Source organism: Nomascus leucogenys, chromosome 13, assembly GCF_006542625.1.
Source record: "Nomascus leucogenys isolate Asia chromosome 13, Asia_NLE_v1, whole genome shotgun sequence".
Classification (NCBI taxonomy): domain Eukaryota; kingdom Metazoa; phylum Chordata; class Mammalia; order Primates; family Hylobatidae; genus Nomascus; species Nomascus leucogenys.
Genome location: NC_044393.1, coordinates 49,195,678 through 49,221,198, shown reverse-complemented (window position 1 = coordinate 49,221,198; position 25,521 = coordinate 49,195,678). Strand labels below are relative to the sequence as shown.

Here is a 25,521-nt window from a genome sequence, read left to right as displayed (position 1 = left end):
GATCCCATGCAATGTTGTGGCTTGGGTTATATTAATATTTCCTTACCAGCAGGGATTTTCCCACCAGAACAGTGCATGGTTTCTTTCCCAGTATAAGGACTGGTTGATTATTATTTTAGCTGCAACCAGAGCTGGAAAATTAGGCAGCAAAGTGTTTAATACACTTAGCCTGTCCCAATCAAGCAAGTGTGGTTAATTAGTTATTTCTCTATATCTGAAACATCTTCTATTAAGCTAAAGTAGTCCTAAATATTCTACAAAGATGACTAACATGTCTTGGATATTGCATGCTTTTCAGACTTAGTAACCAACAGATACATAAAAATTAAAACCTTTTGAATAACTCTAGGTATACAGTATTACAATAAATCATGCAATAGCTATTGAGGAACATCGTACTGTCATGTTAGAGTTTACATATTAATATAGTTTTCCTCTGTGTCCCCACGCAAATCTCATCTCGAATTGTAAACCCCATAATACCCACGTTTTGAGGGAGGGACTTGGTGGGAGGTGATTGGATCATGGGGACAGTTTCCCCCATGTTATTCTTGTGGTAGTGAGTTCTCACAAAATCTGATGGCTTCATAAGGGTTCGACAGTTCCTCCTTCACACGATCTCTCTCACCTTCCACCAGGAAGGCCATGCCTGCTTCCCTTTCTGCCATGATTGTAAGTTTCCTGAAGCCTCTCCAGCCATGAAGAACTATGAATCAATTAAACCCCTTTTTAAAATAAACTATCCAGTCCCAGTCAGTTCTTTATAGCAGTGTGAGAACAAACTGATATACATATCAACTTTAAATAATCATTCAGCTCATCCCTATAAGCTACAGTTCCATCTGCCGTTGTTTGTTGCTATCTACTTATTTTAATTTATAGTTTTAATGGAATGAAATTAAAAAGTAGAATATTATGCAGACATTAAAATGGTTGTAATGGCCAATAAGTAATGGCATGGAAAAAATCTTTGATTTAAAGAGATAACGTAGAAAGAATACATTTTTATAAATATACAGCATTTACTATGAAAGATGTATACACAGGTAAAAACAAGAGAATTTTAAAATGCTAATATAAGTTTTTAATGCATGGCAATTTAATCTGTTGGTACCTTTCACAATATATTTAGCATTTTCTTTAATGTGTTTGCTTCAGAAATAAAATACACTAAATTTGAGGAATTTCTTACATTTCTGTGCATTTGATCTGAAAATAGTGAATTTCGCTTGTAAACCCGTCTATAAATTAAGAGGGCATAGGCTTTGAATGACAGCCCAAAATATTTCCATTGAGCTGGGAGCATGGATTTATGTCCGGAATTGGTGGGTTCTTGGTCTCACTGACTTAAAGAACGAAGCCGCGGACCCTCGCGGTGAGTGTTACAGCTCTTAAGGTGGCGCATCTGGAGTTTATTCCTTCTGATGTTCGGATGTGTTCAGAGTTTCTTCCTTCTGGTGGGTTCGTGGTCTGGCTAGCTCAGGAGTGAAGCTGCAGACCTCCGTGGTGAGTGTTACAGCTTTTAAGGCGGTGCTTCTGGAGTTGTTCGTTCCTCCTGCTGGGCTCGTGGTCTCGCTGGCTTCAGGAGTGAAGCTGCAGACCTTCGCGGTGAGTGTTACAGCTCATAAAGGCAGTGTGGACCCAAAGAGTGAGCAGTAGCAAGATTTATTGCAAAGAGCGAAAGAACAAAGCTTCCACGGTGTGGAAGGGGACCCGGGCGGGTTGCCGCTGCTGGCTCGGGCAGCCTGCTTTTATTTTCTTATCTGGCCCCACCCACATCCTGCTGATTGGTAGAGCCCAGTGGTCTGTTTTGACAGGGCACTGATTGGTGCGTTTACAATCCCTGAGCTAGACGCAAAGGTTCTCCACGTCCCCACCAGATTAGTTAGATACACAGTATGGACACAAAAGTTCTCCAAGGCCCCTCCAGAGTAGCTAGATATACAGTGTCGATTGGTGCATTCACAAACCCTCAGCTACACACAGGGTGCTAATTGGTGTGTTTACAAACCTTGAGCTAGGTACAGAGTGCTGATTGGTGTATTTACAATCCCTGAGCTAGACATAAAGATTCTCCACATCCCCACCAGACTCAGGAACCCAGCTGGCTTCACCCAGTGGATCCCGCACTGGGGCTGCAGGTGGAGCTGCCTGCCAGTCCTGCGCCGTGCGCGCTGTCGATGGGACTGGGTGCCGTGGACCAGGGGGTGGCGCTGGTCGGGGAGGCTCTGGCCGCACAGGAGCCCATGGAGGTTGTGGGAGGCTCAGACATGGCGGGCTACAGGTCCCAAGCCCTGCCCGGCGAGCTAAGGCCTAGGTGAGAAATCGAGCTCAGCGCCGGTGGGCTGGCACTGCTGGGGGCCCCAGTACACCCTCCGCAGCCGCTGGCCCGAGTGCTAAGCCCCTCATTGCCCGGGCCGGCAGGGCCTGCTGGCTGCTCCCAGCGGCGCCCGCCAAGCCCGTGCCCACCCGGAAGTCCAGCTGGCCCGCAAGCGCCGCAGGCAGTCCTGGTTCCCGCGCACGCAGCCCTGGTTCCCGCGCACGCAGCCCTGGTTCCCGCGCACGCAGCCCTGGTTCCCGCGCACGCAGCCCTGGTTCCCGCGCACGCAGCCCTGGTTCCCGCGCACGCAGCCCTGGTTCCCGCGCACGCAGCCCTGGTTCCCGCTCGCGCCTCTCCCTCCACACCTCCCTGCAAGCTGAGGGAGCCCGCTCTGGCCTTGGCCAGCCCAGAAAGGGGTTCCAACAGTGCAGCGGTGGGCTGAAGGGCTCCTCAAGTGCCGCCAAAGTGGGAGACCAGGCAGAGGAGGCGCCAAGAGCGACCGAGGGCTCAGATTTAAGGTAATATATTTTAAGTCCAATATTTTTGTTGTCAGAACTTTTTAAACTTCTATTTGGTTACCAAGCAGGAGTCTGGATAACTGAGCTTTTAGGCAAATTGCATTCAATTTCTATTCTTAGATGTTTCTTGACATGATGATTAGAATAACAGCAATATAAAAATAAGACGCATTAGGAAGTAATGACACAAATTCACTTGGGCTTATTAGGAGGGTCTCTCAGTAGAAGATTTTCCACGTATGTTTCCAAATAAAGTCACATCTGAGGCACTGTGGATCAGGATTTCAATATGTCTTTTTGGGGACACAATTCAATCGATAATACTTTAGAAAGTAAAAGACATAGTAAGAGGAAATTTTAAAAATACTTATATTTTGTTTACTGCAAAATAGAGGTGAACCAAAAGTGAAGTGAGAGTTTGAGCATGTATGGTTTAGGTTACAGCAGACAACACTCCCACCACCCTCATAAAGAAGGACCTTCTCGTGCTAATAATATTACGATGGAGGAGGGGGGAAACTACGTTCAAGGAAAAACGACACATGGTAGGAAGATCTGAGACACGTGTAAAACGGTTTAGGTCAGAGGCCAAGAAGGAAGACAGGAGTGGAAGAAATTTGTATGCCCCAAAGTATTAGACAGCCTGTGGGCGTAAGATCTTGTAGCCCACTGTTGTCCTAGTACTTTTCTCTGTGATGTTGGAATTTTCTAGTTTTGTCAGTATTATTTCCAGGAGACAGAAAAGTGGCCAAAACTAATTTTTCTGATACCTATGTAAGTTGTCTTGGGATCAGTGTGGTTGTAAGACTTTGGCTTGGACCGGTCTTCCTGGCATTAATATTCGTGGCTTGCCAGGGCTTGCTAGGCCTATCCAAAGGGCATTAAGAATATTCAGTAGAACTATTATCCAGTAAACACAGTTCAGTGGAACTTCAATTGGTGTATCAGCTAAAAAGAAATTATTATTTATAAAGATGTAAATATTTTCAATATTTTCTATATAACATCTTATATTTCAACACTGGAGACACTAATTATGTTTGTGAAGACTTTAATATGACTAAGAAGCATAAAAGTATCTGGTAGAATAATTGAATGTCACAGGGTAAATAAAAAGGTGCAAATACATCAGTAGGAAACTTCTTATAAATTTGATTTAATGTTTTATAGATGATCAACTCTCAAGCTCTAATATTTTTGCCTGTATTATTAAGAAGTAAAGAAAATGGTAGTCTGCCATGCTGGAGTTTTAACATATAATGTGTGAATAATGTGGAGATTATTAAGCATAGAATTTTATAAGAAAATATTTATTTACCAAACTTAAAAGGTTATATAGCATTCTTAACTTAAAATAATGATTGTCACTTCTTTTTGTAGATCTTTTCTTTCTCTTATATCATCCCACAAACATATATTCTTAGTATTAACAGTTAAAGACACTAAATCAAAAATATTTATTTTTTTCCAGCTTTTAATTTATTTTTTTATTTTTTGAGACGGAGTCTCGCTCTGTCTCCCAGGCTGGAGTGCAGTGGCGAGATCTCGGCTCACTGAAAGCTCCGCCTCCCGGGTTCACGCCATTCTCCTGCCTCAGCCTCCCGAGTAGCGAGTAGCTGGTACTACAGGCGCCCACCACCATGCCCCGCTAATTTTTTGTATTTTTAGTAGAGACGGGGTTTCACCGTGTTAGCCAGGATGGTCTCAATTTCCTGACCTCGTGATCTGCCCACCTCGGCCTCCCAAAGTGCTGGGATTACAGGCGTGAGCCACCGTGCCCGGCCCCAGCTTTTTATTTTTGAGAAAGAATTGCTCTGTCTTGCAAGGTAAAGTCTGGTGGTGTAATCATAGCTGACCATAACTCTAAACTCCTGGACTCAAGAGATCTTCCTGCCTCAGCCTCCCGAGTAGCTAGGACTACAGGAGTGTGCCACCATGCCTGGCAAATTTTAAAATGTTTTGCAGAGACAGAGTCTTGCTGTGTTGCCCAGGTTGTTCTCGAACTCCTTGAGTCAAGCAATCTTCCCACCTCAGCCTCCTGTAGTACTGGGATTACAAGTGTGAGCCACTGTGGCTGACCCTTTCCAGCTTTATTGAGGTATAACTGGTATATGAAAAATTGCATATAACTAATGTATACAATTTGGTGAGTTTGGACACATATATATACAGTCGTGTTTCAGTCACAATAGTTGAGGTAATAAACATACCTATTACCTCCAAAAGTTTTCTTTTCTTCCTTTTTTGTGTTTTTTGGTTGTTGTTTTGTTTTGTGGCAAGAACATTTAGCATGAGATCTACCCTCTTAATTAAAAAAAAGTGCTATTTCAGTTTATACAATACCGTATTGTTAACTATAGGCAGTATGTGATACAGTAGATCTCTGGAATTTTCTCTTGTGTAGTGTGTCATTACACCAGTTGAACAACTCCCCATATTTTCACCTAACCTCATCTCCTAGTATCCACCATTCTGTTGTCTAACTTCTGTATATTTAGCTAGATGCCTCATGTAAGAGCAGTTATGAAATATCTGTCCTTCTTTGACTGACTGACTTTTAGCATAACTTCTTTCAGGTTTATCCATGTTCTTACAAATGGTCACCTTAAATTAAAAAATATTTATTACTGAAACAACAATCACAGAAAAAGAAAATACATCAGATTACTGCCAAAATTATTTTAAAATCATCCTTTCCAGAGGCAAAGCTTGTTCAGAATCATACAGTGGGGAATATTTTCCCATAAAATGTAACTTGGAAACAGCCAGCCTAAAATAACTCTATTTTAAACATTATTTCAACATATTTTAACGAAGCCCTATGAATTATGAAAATAGCCTTCTAATAATACTAATAATATGCCTGAATAAGACCTTGTAACTTGTTGCTTGCTAAACAACTTGTTTTCAGATGCTTCACAACTGATATTTGATATAGGTGAAGCAGAAATCATCTCGAGGAAATAGCACTGAACAGTAATGCCCTGAAACACAGCATTTGTTGTCTCCAAGCCACTGTTAAGGTCAGGACTGGAATAAAGAAAAACACAATGTATCATGAAATCTCAGGTTTGGTTCTACGTAATTTTCAGCCTGCTTTTGAATTTTTTTGTTTCAGCTAAGCTTTCTGGCCCCCAGATCTGCACCTGACCTTTGCCACCTCCTCATCATCCACTCTGGTCTGCACCCTCTTGACCACGTCTGAGTCTATTTTGGGGCTGGATGTCTGCTTCAGCATTAGGAAATGGACACATCTACAGAATCTCTCATGGCAACACACCAGGTAATTTTCTGGGCAATTTTATACTTTTATAAGAATGAAAGATGTTTTGATTCCAAAACATTCTGTCCTGCTCTTTAATCATTTTAGTCTTTTAAAGTATATTGTCTTGGAATGGTTAAGATGTTTTGCCCATCAATTTCTTTGTAACCCAACAATTTATAACAATATTTCTAAATTTCCAGAAAAATGCTATTGCATTCTTTCTTTTCTGCAGTTCCTCACCATTGTCACAGAGCCTATGTTGGGGAATTTAGTCAGAGATTGTCACACAAGATTTCCTTTAGAATCACCTGGGAAACTTTCAAAAATTCCAGAGGCCTGGTATCACTCCCAGAAATATGATGTAATTGGTCAGCACAGACTTAGACATCAGTAATTTTTAAAGATTCCAGGTGATTCTCCCATGCAGACGGAGATGAGAAACACTGAATTAGATCATTTCCAGAAGCCACAGAATAAAATGTAAACTCTGCTTCCATTCTTTAGGTATTGTAAGCTTTGTCCTTTCAACAAGTTATATTACTAAAAATCAACAAACTGAACTCACTATGAATGTGTACTCACAGAGTTGTGGCTCCTGATTCTATTTAAAGTATGTTAAAGTAAAAGCAGTTAGAATGTGAAATTTTTTTCCCTTGACTGTGCTAAAGAAATATTGGTGAGGAATGTTGTGGCTCATTTTTTGTTCTTTCTACATTTTATTTTGTAAAAATTTAAATATTTAATCATGCAATTCAGTCCCCCAAATAGGGGAATACGTTTTAAGTCTTTTAGTAAGGTTTTATAACTTTAAACATAAAGATACTACATATTATGTATTAGGTTTATTTTAACATTTAACAGATATTTGTGACTATTACGAGTATGAAAATGTAATAAATTATTACAAGTTCCAATCAGTTATGCTGATGTGGAATATTTTCAAGTGTTGATCTTGTACCCAGTTATCTTATCCAATAATCTATACTTCCAGTGAACTCTAATTAATTTCTTGTAAGATAATATTATAAAATGACAAATTTGTAACCCTTCCAGTCGCTGATTTCCAATATTTATATCTCCTTTTATTTTTGATTTTTCTTGTTCTTCAAAACTAAGACTTGGCGTATATTTTAATTAAATATGGTGATAATGAATGGAGAGGTTATTGTTGGTAACTATTCATCTGTTCCCTCTTTTATTTATTTACTTTTAATTTCTTTCTTTCTTTTTTCTTTTGTTTTTTTTAAGACAAAGTCTCACTCTTTTGCCCAGACTGGAGTGCGGTGGTGCACTCATAGCTTAATGCAACCTCCACCTTCTGTGCTTAACTGCTCCTCCCAAGCATGCGCCACCATACTTGGCTAATTCTTTCTTTCTTTCTTTCTTTTTTTTTTTTTTTTTTTTTTTAGAAAGATGGGGTTTTGCCACATTGCCCAGGTTGGTCTCCGACTTCTGAGCCTGAACTCAAGCAATCCGCTCACCTCTGCCTCCCAAAGTGTTGAGATTACAGTTGTGAGCCGCCACTGAGCCTTGCCTATTTCCTCTTTTAATCAATGACTTGATTTTTAAAATGAGCAATTCAAAATTCTCCAAATATCTCATTTGCATTAAGGGCAACTGACCTAAACTCTGCTTCGAAGTTTTAAATTTTATTGTTCAAGAGTAATAATGACCGGTTCAATGATACAGGCCTCAGCCAATCATCATACAGCATAACCTTTAGGCAAAATGAAGGATATAAATTGAATATATGAACTAAGATGAGGCTAAGAGATGTGGACAATGACTTGCTGGAGGATTTTGGAAATGAAGTTTCTTCTCTCTTAAAAGAGATCCACCAAAAGAGATAGGTTTCCTTCTTCCTGATGTAGGGGTCAGATGTCTGACATACTATAGCCACTTTTCCATCACGAAAAAAAAAAAAAATTGAGGCTGGCAATGAAGCAAGCACAGAGTGAATTTGAATAAATTATATTGGACAGAATTACTGAAAAACAGAGATAGGGTGACTAGATCAAGCCAATCCTGAAGCCTGACTTATATCTGGTCTTCTAGTTTTGTGAGCCAAAAATTTTTCTTAACATGTAAGAAAGTTTATAAGGTAGAATGTCAAGGACAACAGAAGGTTAAAAAACCTAAAGTAATGGTCTTGTTTTTAGCAAAAATCTAGGCATTGATAAGGTTTAGAAATTTATAAAGGAGATCAAATAGGGCAATAGGTCTTAAGAATTTAGATATAATCACTCAAATAAAAAATTGCCTCACAATTCCAACTTTCAAGTTATCAGGAAAGAAATAATGACAAAAATCTAACTAATGAAAGGCAGGTAAGGAGGGGAAAAATAAACAAAAACAATATGCAGTAATTAAAAAATGCAAATTAACCTTCTGTTGCACTTTTGTGAAAATAAATGAGCTTAAAACTCAGTAGCTTGAACAGAATCTGAAGAACTGAAAATACATCTACTACTACTTTATAAAAATACAAAAGTTGTTTTTGGAGTGTAAAGATAATCGGTAATTTTTCTTGAGAAAGTGAGGCTTTATTGCTTGGCTTTCTTGCATGATGTATTAGTATCACACTCACATTTTCATGCATACTTATCTAGTTATCAATATATAATAACTAACAAGAAATGCTATTTTTCATTTTGAGATGGGCATATTTTTAACTGTGTACTTTTTAGAGAAAAACCATTATTTTTTCACACATTTTCATAGTCATTTCACACTCAACAACAAAAAGAAGTAAATAAAACACTTAACATTTTAAAGTGCTTTTCATATTACTCTGTGTCATTAGAAATGAAAAAAAGTCTTTTCCATTACACTGATCTTCATCTTCCTGTTCTGTATTCTGCTATGAGTGCTCTGTTTTTCAAATAAAATTTATGTGTTAAATAACAAATAAATGTTCCCCTGCTTTGTTACAGATTATATTACAGTTTAAATATGTTACATGTTTAATATTTTGTGTATGTTTATTATATGTAATATATGATTTATGTATACATATACTACAAATATATTAATGCTATTATATGACTAAATAGAAAAGCAAATTGTAGTATCATTCTTACTCAAGAATCTAGACATGCTGTCCTGGGAATATCTTTTCAGAGTAGGTGACATTAGAGCATAGAATTTAATATACTGAGGACATGGGCAAGACTGCCGTTAATATATATTCTTAATTTGGTGCAAAGTCTCCCTTACTGTAATTCAAGCTCCACGAGGTCAGATTATGTTTATCTTTTATGCTACTCAATAGTCAGTGCCTAGCAAAGTGATTGGCTCTTAGTAAGTATCTATGATGGATAATTTTATGCATAGCTTAACCAGGCTAAGAAATGTCCAGGTAGCTGGCAAAACATTATTTCTGAATGTGTCTGTGAAGGTGTTTCCAGAAATGATTAGCACTTTAAAAAAACATTTTCACTTTTATTTTAAATACAGAGGGTACATGTGCAGATTTGTTACACGGGTATATGGCATGATGCCAAGGTTTGGAGTACAGCTCCTGCCACCCAGGTAGTGAGCATAGTATCCAATAGGGAGCATTTCAACCAACACCCCCTCCTTCTCTCCCCCCTCTAGTAGTCCAGAGTGTCTGTTGTTTCATATTTATGTCCATGAGTACCTAATGTTTAGCTCCAACTTATAAGTGAGAATATATGGTATTTCCTTTTCTGTTTCTGTATTAATTCACTTAGGATTGTGGCCTCTAGCTGCATCCATGTTGCTGCAAAAGATGTTGTGTCATTCTTTTTTATGACCACATAATATTCCATGTTGTATCCTTTATCCAATCCAATCTAATGTTGATGGGCACCTAGGTTATGTCATGTCTTTGCTATTGTGAATAGTGCTGCAATGAACACTATGAGTGCGTGTGTCTTTATGGTGGAACTATTTATTTTATTTTGGGTATAACCTAGCAATGGAATTGCTGGATTCAATGGTAGCTCTGTTTCCTTTTCTTTGAGAAATCTCCAAACTGCTTTCCACAGTTGTTGAACTAATTTACATTCCAACGAACAGTGTATAAATGTTGCCTTTTCTCTGCAGCTTTACCAGCACCTGCTATTATTAGAGTTTGTAATAGCCATTCTGACTAGTGTGAGATGGTATGTCATTGTGATTTTGATTTATATTTTTCTGATGTTTAATGATGATGAGCATTTTTTCATTGCTTTGCTGGCCACTAGTATGTCTTCTATATTAGTCCATTCTCACACTGCTAATGAAGACATACCCGAGACTGGGTAATTTATTAAAGAAAAAAAAAAAAGAGGTTTAATTGGTGCACAGTTCCACAATGCTGAGGAGGCCTCACAATCATGGAGGAAGGTGAAGGAGGAGCAAAGCCATGTCTTACCTGGCGGCAGGCAAGAGAGCATGCACACTGGAACTCTTCTGTATAAAACCATCAGATCTTGTGAGACTTATTCACTAACATGAGAACAGCATGGAAGAAAACCTGCCCCCATGATTCGATTATCTTCCACTGCATCCCTCCCACATGACATGGGGATTGCTACAATTTAAGGTGAGATTTGAGTGGGAACACAGAGCCAAACCATATCGTCTTCTCTCAACATATAAAATCAATAAATGTGATGCACCACATAAACAGAATTAAAAACAAAACACATATAATTATCTCAATAGACACGAGAAAAGCTTCTGATAAAATCCAACATGTCTTCATGATAAAAACCCTTAACAGATTAGAGGCCTTAGAGGAACATATCTCAAAATAATAAGAGCCATCTGTGACAAATCCACAGCCAACATCATACTGAATAGGCAAAAGCTGGAACAATTCCCCTTGAGAACTGTAATAAGACAAGGATGCCCATTCTCATCACTCCTATTCAACATAGTATTGGAAGTCATAGCCAGAGCAATCAGGCAAGAGAAAAAAAAAGACAACCAAATAGGAAAAGAAGTAATCAAACTATCTTCACTGACAATATGATTATATAACTGGAAAACCCTAAGACTTTGCCAAAAGACTCCTATAACTAATAAATGACTTCAGTGAAGTTTCACAATACAAAATCAATGTACAAAAGTCAGTCACACTTCTGTAAGCAAGTAACTTTGAAGCTGAGAGCCAAATCAAGGACACAACTCCATTTACAGTAGCCACATAAAAAACTGAAATACCTAGGAATACAGCTAACCAAGGAGAGGAAATATCTTTATGAAGAGAACTACAAAAGACTGCTGAAATAAATCAGAGATGACACAAGTAAATAAAAGAAATTCCATGTTCATGGATTGGAAAAACTAATATTGTTAAAATGGCCACACTGCCCAAAGCAACTTACAGATTCAGTGCTATTCCTATCAAACTACCAACATCATTTTTGACAGAATTAGAAAAAACTATTCTAAAATTAACATGGAACTAAAAAAGGGCCCAAATAGCTAAAGCAATCCTCAGCAAAAAGAACAAAGCATCACATTACCTACTTCAAAGTAACTTTAAGGATACAGTAACCAAATCAGCATGGCACTGGTACAAAAACAGACACTTTGACCAAGGGAACAGAATGGGGAACCCAGAAATAAAGCCGCATACCTACAGCCATCTGACCATCAACAAAGCCAACAATACCAAGCAATGGGGAAAGGACTTTCTATGTAATAAATGGTGCTGAGATAACTGGCTAACCACATGCAGAAGAATGAACTGGGCCCCTTTCTTACACCATGTACAAAAATTAACTCAATGTGGATTAAATATTTAAGTGTAACACCTCAAACTATAAAAATCCTGGAAGAAAACCTAGGAAATACCCTTTTTGACATCAGCTGCAGCAAATAATTTTTGGCAAAGTCCCGTAAAGCAATTGCAATAAAAGCAAAACGGACAAGTGGGAATCTAATTAGATGAAAGAGCTCCTGCGCAGCAAGAGAAGCTATCAACAGAGTAAACAGACAACCTACAGAAAATATTTGCTAACTATGCATTCAACAAAGGTCTGATGTCCAGAATCTATAGAGAACTTAAACAAATCAATAAGCAAAAAACAAATAACACCATTAAAAAATGAGCAAAGGACATGAACAGACACTTCTCAAAGAATTAGCATTTGAGTTAGTAAACTGAGTAGAGAAAATCTGCCCTCAGCAGCATGGGTGGGCATTATCCAATCTGTAGAAGGATTCAGTAGAACAAAAAGGCAGATGAGGGGCACATTCTCTCTTTCTCTTCTTGAGCTGGGACATCCATCTTCTCCTGCCCTTAGACACTGGAGCTCTTTTTTCTTGGGTCTTCAGACTAAGATTTACGCCAGTGACTGCCCCCCTCAGGTCTTTGGCCTTGGACTGAATTATACCACCAATTTGCCTTGGGTCTCCAGTAAGAAAGTGCTATCTGAATAGCATAATAGGGGACTTCTCAGCCTTCATAATCATGCAAGCCAATTATCATTAATTTTCATATATATTCTGTTAGTGCTGTTGCTCTGGAGAACCCTAATATGGCACTCCATAAATATATGTTAAATAAGTGAATGAATACATGAAATAAGTAGAGTCTGGCTCTATCCTCAGTATAATTACAATATTCTATTTGGTCCAGATATGTAGATTTCTTTACAACAACAAATAATGAAATGTTGAAAATGAACATTAACAATTTAGATGGTATTTTCTAGAGAAATTCTGAAGAATTCTATGCACAGAAATAATAAAGGCTTCCAGATGTCACCACAAATGAAATCATCACCTCTCTGACTCTGGAAGTGATCCCAGAGAGTTGTGCACTTCTCTGTGGCCTCCATAATACTCTATGGACTTGGAAGCCCCTATTGTGGCATGAATATGACAGTTATGGCCAAGGGATGCTTAGGGTTTGATTCAAGGCTGTTAAGAGCAAAGAAGAAACAATAAAGTGTTGCTGTCTGCCTACCATGCCCCAGGGCAGCATAAGGGGCACTAGAGAATGAGACAAAGTGAAATAATTATTACCTATAAAACATAGTCTTTCTTAGTTTGGAGAGAAAATTCTAATAAGATTTCCAGTAGAACGGTCATATTGCCATTTCCTAGTTTCTACTTTTCTAACAGGAATGAGGCTACAAGAGCCAGACATAGGTAGAACAAAGCATCCAGAATTGTATTCTATTAGCCTTTCCGAAACTTAATTATTTGTTATTCCGTGTTTACTTGTCATTTGTGACAAGTGAAAGTCAGCTTTTGCATAGTATCTAAATAACAACAACCCAATTCCTCACCCATCATATATGTTAGAATCCAGTTACTCACAAAGGGAATTGGTCTGTGTGTTGTTGAATCACTGTATCACTGTGTCTGCGGAGGAAAGGAGTGTTCAGAACTTGCTGATCCACCACTTTGCTGATATCCAGCATTATTTTAAAAATAATACCAATGATGTCACTTACTATGTGACCCGGTAATGTGAGAAACATATACTTATTTTCACACAGGGCTGCTGTGGCTGTGAATTAATATTCTCTGTTTGTAAACAACAGAAATGAACTCTGACTAACCACCAGGAAAAACAAGAACAAAGCAGCCCTTCAGATTTCGATTTTGTGAACTAGTAAACAGTCTTTTTAAGGCACAGTCATTATGGGAGAATCATTAGCTCCAATTGTGGTGCTTTGCACAATATCCAAATTGAAGGGGAACTTCACTTTCTAGCTGAGATTATTTTTCCTTCTTAATTGTTACTTTTACAAATTCTTAATTGACAGTTTTACTAAGACTGTTTATAATGGAAGAGGTAATTCTAAAAGAAAAAGAGAGTACTTTTAGCAAGAGAAGGAGAAATGCTTTGTGGGCCAAAATATCAGATGCCCACTAAACATCTTAACTGATTTTTTTTTTTTTTTTTTTTTTTTTTTTTGAGACGGACTCTCGCTCTGTCACCCAGGCTGGAGTGCAGTGGTGCGATCTCAGCTCACTGCAAGCTCCCCAGTAGCTGGGACTACAGACACCTGCCACCACGCCTAGCTAATATTTTTGTATTTTTAGTAGAGATGGGGTTTCACCATGTTAGCCAGGATGGTCTCGATCTCCTGACCTTGTGATCCACCGGCCTTGGCCTCCCAAAGTGCTGGGATTACAGACATGAGCCACCGCGCCCGGCCTATGATCTTTTTTAAGTTTTCAAATGGTATCTTCACCCGATTTTTTCCAAACTTGTTCACCTTTCTTACTCCAAAATCTTTGTTGAATTTCAGTAGCTAATAGAATAAATTTAAAATTTATTAACATTATGTTCAAGGATCTTCTTAATCTGAACTCAGCTTTTACTTTCCATCTCTTATCTCTTTCCAATTTACTTGCCTCTTCACCAATGCACTCCTACCATTATCCATCCTGGTCACATAAGCCTATTCCAAATTTTCCAAATATAAAAGTCACTCGTAGAAGTGAAGACTACTCGCCTGGAATGCATTTACATCTCTCTATCTATCTCTTTCTCTGTCTGTCTCTCTCTGTCTCTGTCTCTCTCTTTCCTTCTCTCTGTCTCTTTCTCTCCCTCCCACTCTCTCCTCACCCCCAACAACTCCCCCAACTCAGATAGTTTAGAAAATTATCATCTCAAGGAAGAAGGAACTTAGAGAAGTAAAGTTATCTGACAAACACCCCGACATAGATGCTTAAGGACCCACCGCAACATTCTGTGTAAGCTTTGTCCAGCTTGTGTGCTATCATCTTCAGTAATAGAAAATTTACTGCTTCTTGATGCAGCCCATTTGACATTGTGATAAATTTGGCTCTTGGAAACCTCTGAATAGACAAGGCTGGAAAAACACAACTCATTCTTTAAGGTCTAAGTCATGTGTTAATTCTTCTATGAAACCTAGTCTGATATCCAGAATAAAAGTAATCACCCATATTGCTCCCAAAGTTCTAATATTATTATATTATACTACCATTATTTTATATATATATATATTTGAGACAGAGTCTCACCCTGCTGCCAGGCTGGAGTGCAGTGGCGCGATCTCGGCTCACTGCAACCTCTGACTCCCTGGTTCAAGCGATTCTCCTGCCTCAGCCTCCTGAGTAGCTGGGATTACAGGCATGCGCCACCACACCCAGCTAATTTTTGTGTTTTTAGTAGAGGCAGAGTTTTGCCATGTTGGCCAGGATGGTCTCAATCTCCTGACCTTGTGATGAGCCCACCTCGGCTTCCCAAAGTGCTGGGATTGCAGGTGTGAGCCACCGCGCCTGGCCTTATATTATTATATTATACTTATGTCCATTAGTATTTGTTCATACTAATATTATTCCACATATTACCATCTATTACAATTACTTTTGCTTGCCTTTACTTCCAAGACTGATTTTGATTTTCTTACAGATAGGTACTGTGCATTAACTTTTGCTTTCTAGTGCAAAACAGTGGAACCAATCCCCCTGACCCCGGATACCAAAGGACAATTGTAAACTATCTGATTCATTTCCCTGTTAGAGGAGAACGATAATCTTTTTGGCTAATGATGTTATCTCCTAAGAGCTTCTTAGAGTTTGAGGTTATACAAAGTCAGGAGTACTAGTATCATTGACGTAGTGCCTTCGTTATTTGCAAGACATCATTCAGAAGCAGTGCTAATATATATATTTTAGATTTTTAATGTTAACATTTTTCATTCACTGGTGTATAGTAACAAAAATAGAATATACCTGTCTGCTTAAATATAGGCCTTTTACACTGTTTATTACTCTGAAATTCAAATTTCTTTCCTTGACCACTACTCCTATTTCTTCTGTCTTGCTCCAACATATTTCATTATTACTTTTTCAACACGTGTCTAGTAAATAAAATAGCGATAGAGATTGTAGATGACATTTTAAAAAGGCAAAGGAAAACTTACTAATTAACAATAATTACAATTTTATAGTCAACAACTACCTTTCATATTTTCTTTGAAAAAAGTGACATATAAAAGTGTTCTCACAGAATCAAGTAGACAAGTAAAACATTATTGGAGGGGACATTTGGGAGTACACAGGATAGCTTAAGAAAACTGGAAAAATGTGAAAAACAAAAGTATAGCAGGAAATAGGGGCTCCTAAACCCACCTATCCCTGCGGAATAAAATGCTTGCCCTCACTTGTTTCTTAGATTAAACAATCCTCAAATAGACTTCCTCTAAAACCATCTTTCTCCAGGCTTGCTACGTACCTACCCTTTCTGTGACTAACTGGAAGAGGTGCTTATTTCCCCTGTCCCTACTACTCATCAAGATAGAATAAGAACAAACACAGACTATTCAACTACAAAACATAAGCTCATAAATAATGTAAGGATATAGCTACACATTAATAAGATTGATTTTCCCGAGGGACATTAAGAAAACAGCTTATTAGTGCATAGTCCCAACTCATTTGTATGTATTTATCTCTATTTTTATCATAAGAATAATAAGTCTTCAAGGTGAGCAAAGTCAAACACTACAAATATATCACAGAGTGAACATTCATTAGTATTGATAATGATCTTTGAAAATTTCATTCTGTGTTATCTCAATGATAATTTAGAACCTTTGAGAAAAGTTTACGTTATGCCCTTTGTAATAAGACAGATAAATATACAGCAAATATATGCTCTCTAATAGGTATGTACTAATATCTGGAAAAGTTATGTGTGTGTGTCTGTGTGTAAATTTGTTTCCTGAAATTGCCAGATAAATGAGTCATTTGTTAATCAGGAAATAATAGTCAAATAATCAAGAATGTGTATTTTTACATGAATTTACTGTATGAAGATAATACCCAATCTTGGTGAGGAAAACATGAAATAGACACATTCTTATTTTTTTAAATGAGAATATGTAAGGGTAACCTAGAAAATATACCATAGAAATTTGTCATAAGAAAATAATTTATCTTAACAAATTTATCCTGAGAAAATGCTCAAACACTTATGTATAACCATTTCATTTAGTATTATTTTTACTAGCAAAAATTTAAAACTTGCTAAACTTCAAAAGTGGGAGTTGATAAAAAAACTATAGCTAATTCATTTAATAAAAAACTAGAGATTCATTAAAAATTATAGTGCCATAAGTTTATAATAATGGAAAATATTAAATTAAAAAACAACTACTTTTATAGTTTGTTTTATTTCATTATTTTTCTGCATTTGCTAATTTTTATTTACAAATCATATATCAAAATGAGCCATTATCAAATAAAAATATTGATAATGTTTATGGCATGTACAGTTCCCTGACATCTTGCCCATTCCCTTGAGTACTATATTGAAGTTATGTTGTAATAGCAAAGAGAACACACTGGTATCTACACAGAAATATAAGAGATTTTTGTAACTTGTATGCAAGGTTTAGTAGATGGGGCTCCCACAGGGAAGAAATCCAGGAGGCACCATTCCTATTGTAGTCAATGTGAAAAATTCTCATTGAGTTTACACAGTGCACAATAATCTGCATGGCTAGATGAGGAAGCCTTTGTAGGAGGCCAAGAAATGATGAAAAAGAGAAGGATCCAAGGGATTTCTTGCTATCAGTATCAGAAGGGATGGGTGTTATTCCAAGTCAGAGTCCAATAAACTATGGCCTGCAGGCCATACAAAAGGGTTTTCTGGAACACAGCCATGCTCACTTGTTTACCTATTATCTATTGCTGATTTTATGCTATAACAAAAGAGCTGAGTATTTGTGAGGATATAGCCCACAAAGATGAAAATCTTTACTATGCTACTCTATACAGGAAAGGTTTGCCAACCCCTGCTGAAGTACACTGCAATCGTGAAAACAAATCAAGTAATAAAACCAAACAAGTAAATAAAAAAACCTCAGAGGGTATAGTGGATATTACTATTGCCCATAAATATTTCCGATTCTCTTTTCCTTTCAGGCATATAGGAGGATTGCTCTTTTTTGACTCCTTGAACTTTAAGCAATCTCATAGGTCTTCCTTTGGCAATAAAGTGTGAGCAGAGATACCATGAATCACTTCCTGATTGAAGTGTTAAACTGAATATGTATGACTTTTCTTGCTGTGCCTAATCTTGCTGCTATGGTTATCGAAGCTCTGATGATATGGAGGTGTAACCTGGGATACTGACTTCCATCATGTAGGTCAGTTGTCCTGGAGAATTACCTAAGCCCAGCAGAAATTGTGTGAAAGATAAATAAATATTCAATGCATTAAATATTGAGATTTGGGGGCTGTTTATTACCATAATATTTACCCAGCCTATCATGAATGACAAAGAGAACAACTTTTTTTATAATGTGTTAATAGCCAGTAGATTCACAGTAAAAAAATATATATAATAAGTTAAAAAACAACAGAAAGTCATTTCTTCAACTGCCTGCAGAGCATGAACATGATAGGTATAGGATTCCTCAAAAGACGTATTTATGACTGCTATCTTAAATAGAATTTTAATAACTAGAAAAGCATATATATTCTTACTAATATGCCCATATCTACATATTTTAAGTGGTAAATCACTATAGAATTCAGTTTGTCAAAGAATTATAGTCATAAGAAAATTTTAATTAAATTAATAGAATAAGAAATAAAAATTGATATAATGCAGTGTTAATTATCATGAATATATTACAACCTCAGTTTATAAAAAATCCTACATTTCATAAACCTATGATCTTTTTTTTTTTTAAGTATTACCATCTGTGGTACAATGAAATAGCAAATTGACTGGAGCCAGTAGCCCATTATTTTAACAATTGTACAGATACAAACATAACAAAATATGTTTGCCTTTTTAAGTTGTAGCACAAAAGAACATGGGCTTTAAAACCGAAGCTTGGATTTCATGGAACTTTTTGTTTTCAAAGGAAAATTAAAAACTCAAATACCTAGATTTTGTTTCCCTCCTGAATTTGCTGGTGTCAGAGCTGGGTTAAATAAAGCTCACAATCTTGGTCTTTTCATGGCATTCATGAATTTTCCATGAGGTTGAAATTGAGATAGCATGGAAGATTTCCCCATTGTGTCACACAGAATGTTTGAATTTGGTTTGGCCAACATTCTCCAGCACGTAATCTTTTTATTCTCCCCGAAACCCTAAAGCACGATTTGTGAATCTGGCAAATTTCTCAACCATTTAAATTTGAGTTTCATAGTTTATTATATCAACTAAGTTTCCACACTGTCTTGGATAAATCAAAGTAGTAAGCTTTGACAAACTGAAAAAATAAAAGCTATCTAACACTTGATAAGTCTTGAGGAAATTCTGCTATTTTATTTACCCTGTTAAAAAAGAAGAAAATGGTATGCTTTCCATTTGGAAATTATTAAAAGTATAACTATGTTTTAAAAAATCATAAAGAAGAAATTGTTATATATGCATACATAGATAAACAGATACACATATCCTACAGATAATTGGGAATTATTTTATAATGAGTTTATACTAATTATATCTTAAAAATAGATAAGGAAAATAAATTTGGGCAGAACACACTTCAAAAGAAACAACTTCATCATAACATTTCAATTATATCTTCATTATTATTCTCCCTGAACTGATGTGGCACATATTTTATAAATTGAGTCACAAAGGGTTTTTTTTTTTTCAGACATAAATTGGTAAAACTATTTGGGGCATGAAAGAAAAGATCAAACGGGCCAACTGGGAACAAAACATAGTGATCAGAATTCAAGATAAGCCACAACACATAATAATCCTAATTACCAATCTTTAATTAAACTACAAGGAGAATTTATGTCCCAAATAAACTCTTTCTCACAGCTTTTTCTGACTTCAAGATTGAATGTTTCGATGTGTAGAAATAACAGCCAAAGAGGAAGCTTATTATTTAGTGTCTTATTATTTATAGAAATCTAAAGTCAGAAATAACATATGTTAAATGCAAAGTTCAAAACAAAATATGATCTTCAGGGGTGTTGTTGCAAAATATTTGAAATTAACAAGCTTATTAATTCTGACAAAATTGACAAATTTATGAATGCCCAACTGATGAATTAAAGAACAGAGTATATTGGCAGTGCTTTTAATGAATTCATTTAGAAATAACCTACTGCTGCAAAGTAGATTTTTCTCTGGGGAAAAAAACAAAAAAGCCAAGTGGGTTTTATGTGGTCAGGTATGGTATTAATGTGAATTAGCCTCTACTTCAAAGAGTAGACCTACTCAAAGTATATTGAATAAATTTCATGTTTCCCATTGTCCTGGCTATTGGACTGAGTTTTGCTTTTTTCTGACCCCAGTTTTGCTCTCTTCTTGGAGAGCCTTAGTGAAGGAGGTAATTGCATTGAGTGTCATTGTTCCCAATAAGGAAGATCCAATGTTAATTTCCATGTGTGTTAAATCTAATCAACATTGCACAGTGTTATAGTTCACCCAATAACTGAACGTTTCTTCTAAAATAATTTATTTTTGGTGTGGGCCTAATTATTTATTGCACTGCTTAGCTTTAGATTTTTTTCCTTTGCTTGATTTTTTTTCAGAAATTTCTAGAGATGTAACATACTGTGGTGTAATATCTGACGTTTCTTTGCTAGGATCTTAAATTCACCCTCACAGATGGACCCCCCTGTGGCTATGTTTACACACTATGATCCTAGCTATTTTTCCTAGTGTTGGAATGTTGGTCTGAGATATGGAAATGGTGAATAGCATTAGAAGGTTAGTCTTAGCAATAATTGAGCTTTTAAGGTGGGGTAGTTAAACCCTGTCATTGAGACTAAGAGCTTTTCTTTGTAGAAAACTTGCAAGGACATTTTCTCTTGGATTGGATTCTGTGAGACAAGATGGCCCAATGTTTCATATGAAATAGTTTTTATTTGTTGTTTGCTTGTTTTGCTTAAGTCAATCTACATTAGTGTCTATTCTTTCAAAAATTCTAATACCCAATTAATACCAAAGCGTTGGCATTGGCAGTCCGGCATAAATATCACCAGTGTTGGCACTGCCTGTCATCACTTCAAAACATAGTTTACTGTTAAACATGAGACTCAATGTCTTATCTGAGGAAGAGATACATACTGCTTTTGATGGCTTTGTCTGAACAGAGTCTTCTTACCAATGCCTCAAACTATCAAGCTTTTTAAGTAATGCAGTCTTGAGTGAACAACATATATTTTAATGAAAATTTTACAAGTAACATATGTACATTCTAGTAACAGTTAATGACATTCCTTATTGTGATGACATTGTTCTCTATGTGACCGTAGGAAATTGGCTAAAATTGTGTGACAGCTGCTAGTGAACTCATTCAGACTGACAATATGCTTAAGTAGCTGTCTTTTTTAGTATAGAGAAAATATCTGGAAAAGCAATCTTTCATTTTAATTCTGAGAACTTGGTGATTTTGTATGTCCTGGTTCGATTTTTTAAAAATTAGATTCAAACCAGGTTACTTTATGTCATTCTTCCCTGTTACTTATTTACAAGAATAACAAAGAACTGAACCTTGATCTCCTAAAAAACATTAACTCATAGGATACAACAGTCTTGAAAATGACAATTTGAGAGGAATAAGGCCTATGATGAGTGAATTCTGGGAACATAAAGTGCTTTAAAACCCAAATATACATTCAATATGACAAAACTGACCTCCAGTAAAAGAAAAGTAAAATCTGCTTCTGGTCCTGAAATGCGTTATGCATTTTCTCCAGTGAAAGTTATGTTATCCTTTATTATCAGGAAACCTGCATTTTTTCCTTTCCCCAAACCTTAATAAGATCATGTTAAATAGTGTGTGAACCAAAGATTATTTATATAAATATTGTTTTTAATGATGCCATGAAATAAATTTTTTGAAATAAAATTGCACAGTTCGGAAGCTCAAAGCAGCCACTCTTCACTCTAGTTTCATGTCTCTTTCTTATTCCTTCTTAGCATATCCATTGGTGGTCCCCACTCTCCTGAGGGAGAGCTCTTAGAGACCAGCAACCACTTCTCATTTACCTTGTTAATGGTTATTTGAGTATACTTCCCAATGAATATTTTTTACTGATGAATAAAAAATTAGAAATTATGTATTTGTGGGAGGCAGATATTTTTTGGCATGTTGCCAAGAGAGGAGACACATAGTGTTAATGAATGTCCACACAAACCTTTTCTATCAAAGTTTTAAACACTTGAAAAAAACCTTCAAACAAGACTCTGTCTCAGACTTTAAGAGAATTACTGGAAAATAAGAAGAGCAACACAAAGAAGGCAATTCAATTAAAAGAAAAAATAAATATGAGAAAATGAAGAGGAGTGGATCTAGTTTCTTTAAGTTTTTGGTTTTCAAAGTTACTTCATAGAGGGAATGAGGCCCAATCACAGGTTTCAACAGCTCAAGCCAAATACAAACACTTTAATAAATTATTTCCTCCATATTTTGTTGGACTGAATATGCTTTATATACAGATCACTGTTACTGAGTCTAATTACTTTTGTGAAAGGATATAAGTAAGATAAATATTGTATAACAATGGAAAAAAGTAATTCTTGGGGAAAATTAATGAGGATAATGTAAAAGTGACAAAAACAGTGATAATCCTCCTTATATAGTCTTTGGAAACTATCCTTCACATACATTGAGAGTTCTATTAAAATAAGACCTGAATATTAAAACTTATAATAGAAATGTGTCTGAACTTGTAGTTGGAAGGTAATAAACTGCCATTTTTAAAGGCAACTTTTGGGGGTTGGACAAAATGAAGACAGCTCAAGGAAATATTGTTACTATTATTACAACTGCCACTAAACGTTTTATAGCAAATACATCAGGAAAACAAAATAATTGCATAAATGTATTGAGAAACATATAGAAAGAGATAAATGTAGATATTAGCTCAATAAAGACAGCTTCAGCAGAGGAACAGCAATAACAAAACACAGATAGTTTTAAATAAAATGAACTATTGCTTGCCAAGGCTGCTGAAAAACAATATCTGATAGGAGCATATGTATGACTATGTTATTGGTAAGAAAATTATATGTAAAAATATGTGTATAGATACATATACACACACAAAGGTATGATTGTAATATAGATACACATATATAATACAATTGTAAAATAAATACACATATATATTACAATTGTATCCTATGCCTTACATACCAGTGGTAAAAGGATCACCTGATTACATGGTTACATATCCACTGGAAAATTGTTTTTCCATAAATACCTTCTTAAACTTTTGGTTTCTAGTTGAATATGTCCTAAAGGAGACCTTATATTCTATACTATAATGACATTTTGACATGAAGAAGCAAAGAAGTTGTACCTTTCTTTGTAAACAACCATTATATCTAATTATTTTTCTAGTATTCATATCATTGCTAATTTATAGCCATTAATACCAATATGAATAACAATATAATTAAATGAAAACACTTTGAATTTCAATTATGTGATATTTGAAAATATTCCATTTTCAAAATGTTATTGATAGCAATTTATTGGCTATTTTCTAGACAGACCATTCATTGAGAAGTGCAGAAAAAAAGGAGAGCTACACAATTTACCCAAGAGGTATTTATAATCACTGGGTAACATCAAAATTGGCAATTATGTAAATTGGAAACCTTGGTTTTTATTCAGTGTAGCTGTATTAAATCTTCATTGGTACAGGAGAAAAGTGAGAGTTTAATTTTATACATTCTTTCAAATTCAATTTATGATCACATAAATGTGCTTTTCCATATTAACTTTCTCATAAAGAGCACAATTTTCACTTTGAGGAAAAAAAAAGTATTTCAGTGAACAAATTCAAGAGCCCTTTATATCTGGCTTCAATTATGGGAAAATAAATCTAGAAGTATTGACTGTTGATTACATTCTTATAACTTTACAAGATTAGAGCAAGAGTCTTTGAAAATAAAAAGTCTTGATTGATAATAATGTTGAAAATATTATTGTTAAAAACAAGGTCATCCATATGTATGATTAAAGGTGGAAAGAGTTTGAAATTCACCTCCAATTTCTCAGTGAAGTATGAAAGACAGCCAGAGAGTTTGTTCATAATATTTGCAAGTAGATTTTTAAAAATTTAGACTTGATACGTAATCTAAAACAAAATATTCTCAATCTTATGCTTAACCTCATGCCATAAAGTGAAAATGACGCTTTGAACTACCCTGGATAAATTTTAGAATCATTTTATTGAATAAATTACTGGAATAGAAAATGTCCTATATCTACTATTGCTTGCTTTTTTACTGCACCCTGCCCCATCCCACTGCTGATATTCATTCATTCATTCATTCATTTATTCATCCTTGTGCCTAATTTTCCCAAAGAATAAAAATTTTGCAAGATCAGCGTTGTCTGTTTTTTACTCCATGTATGTTCACTTTCTGGATATTTTCCTGGTTTTATATTCAGTGTTGATAGCCGTTTGTACACACAAAAAATATTAATTCCTAACTCTTTTCATGTTTTTACCTATAATTTCCTAGTTTTCTTCTAAGATTCTTACCGATATTCCTATGATTTATCATGTAGGGTATGCTCGTTAGTGTTTAAAAACTGACTCTCTAGAAGGAAAAAAAAAGAAACACCCTTATTTGCAGCATTTGCTTATTTTATGGTTGGATATTCTCACCATGGATGATGCAACTAGCTCATAAAATTCCTGAAAATATACAAGCAACTCTGTTGAGCTGGTACTAGCTAGTTCCAGCACACCACTCTAAGTACACTAATTTTAAAGAGAAAACATATCTTTTTTGAGAATTTTCCAAGAAACTTCAAAGAGTTAAGAACACCTTCTGGCTCCAGAATGCAGACAGCCTGTAAGGGGTGTCCCTTTAACCGTTACAGCAAAAAGGAATGAGATAAACTTCAGATTCGTAATTTTTTTTCAAACCCAACTAGACCTAAGTTTGCAGAGCCACCAACTGGCCCACAATATAAGGAGAGACAGGAGTCTGAAGGAAGAAAGGACAAGCGTTCACTCTTCTACTTGAGGGAAACACTGATGGACTCAGGTACAAAGAGCACTGCTAGAGTGAGTGATGAATTGTTAGAGGCTGAGTGTGGGATGGAGAGTGTAGAGTCTGTGAGGACCCTGAAAACGGGAGAAATCCCCACACAATTGCAGGCTGTCTGTAAACTCTTACAGGAACTCACAGAAAAGAATGAGAAGATTCCTAAGAAAATGTTTTTGGTGGTACAGACTTGAAAAGGGGAACATCAGTGGTGTGGGAATGTCAAAAACGTTATCTGGACTCTTTTCCCCTGTCTACCATATGAAATAAATGCCTTAATCTTTGAGGTGGAGGGCATAACACTGCCAACTTAGGGGAGCAGGTATAAACTAATTGCTGCTGGAGGAACGAAACAGGAGGGAAAAAAACTACCCCTGGAAGAAGAGCAGGAGCAGGAATATGCACTGGGCCCAACAAAGGAAGTCTGGGAACAGAGAGAACAGTGAATGCTACATCCCCAAGACCAGCACATCACATC

The 25,521-nt window shown here is 36.2% G+C and overlaps 1 long non-coding RNA gene across 3 annotated transcripts in view; it reads left to right on the top strand.

Annotated features, from left to right (window-relative positions):
• LOC115837931 overlaps positions 1-25,521 on the top strand; it is a 116,196-nt gene that overhangs the window by 35,582 nt on the left and 55,093 nt on the right. The window contains exons 4-5 of one of the 3 annotated variants that reach the window (XR_004032948.1): positions 5,957-6,121; positions 6,336-6,858. This is a non-coding gene — a long non-coding RNA (uncharacterized LOC115837931). Of the gene's footprint in view, positions 1-5,956; positions 6,859-25,521 lie in introns of those variants that run through there. The other 2 variants (XR_004032949.1, XR_004032947.1) reach the window with 2 other exon arrangements.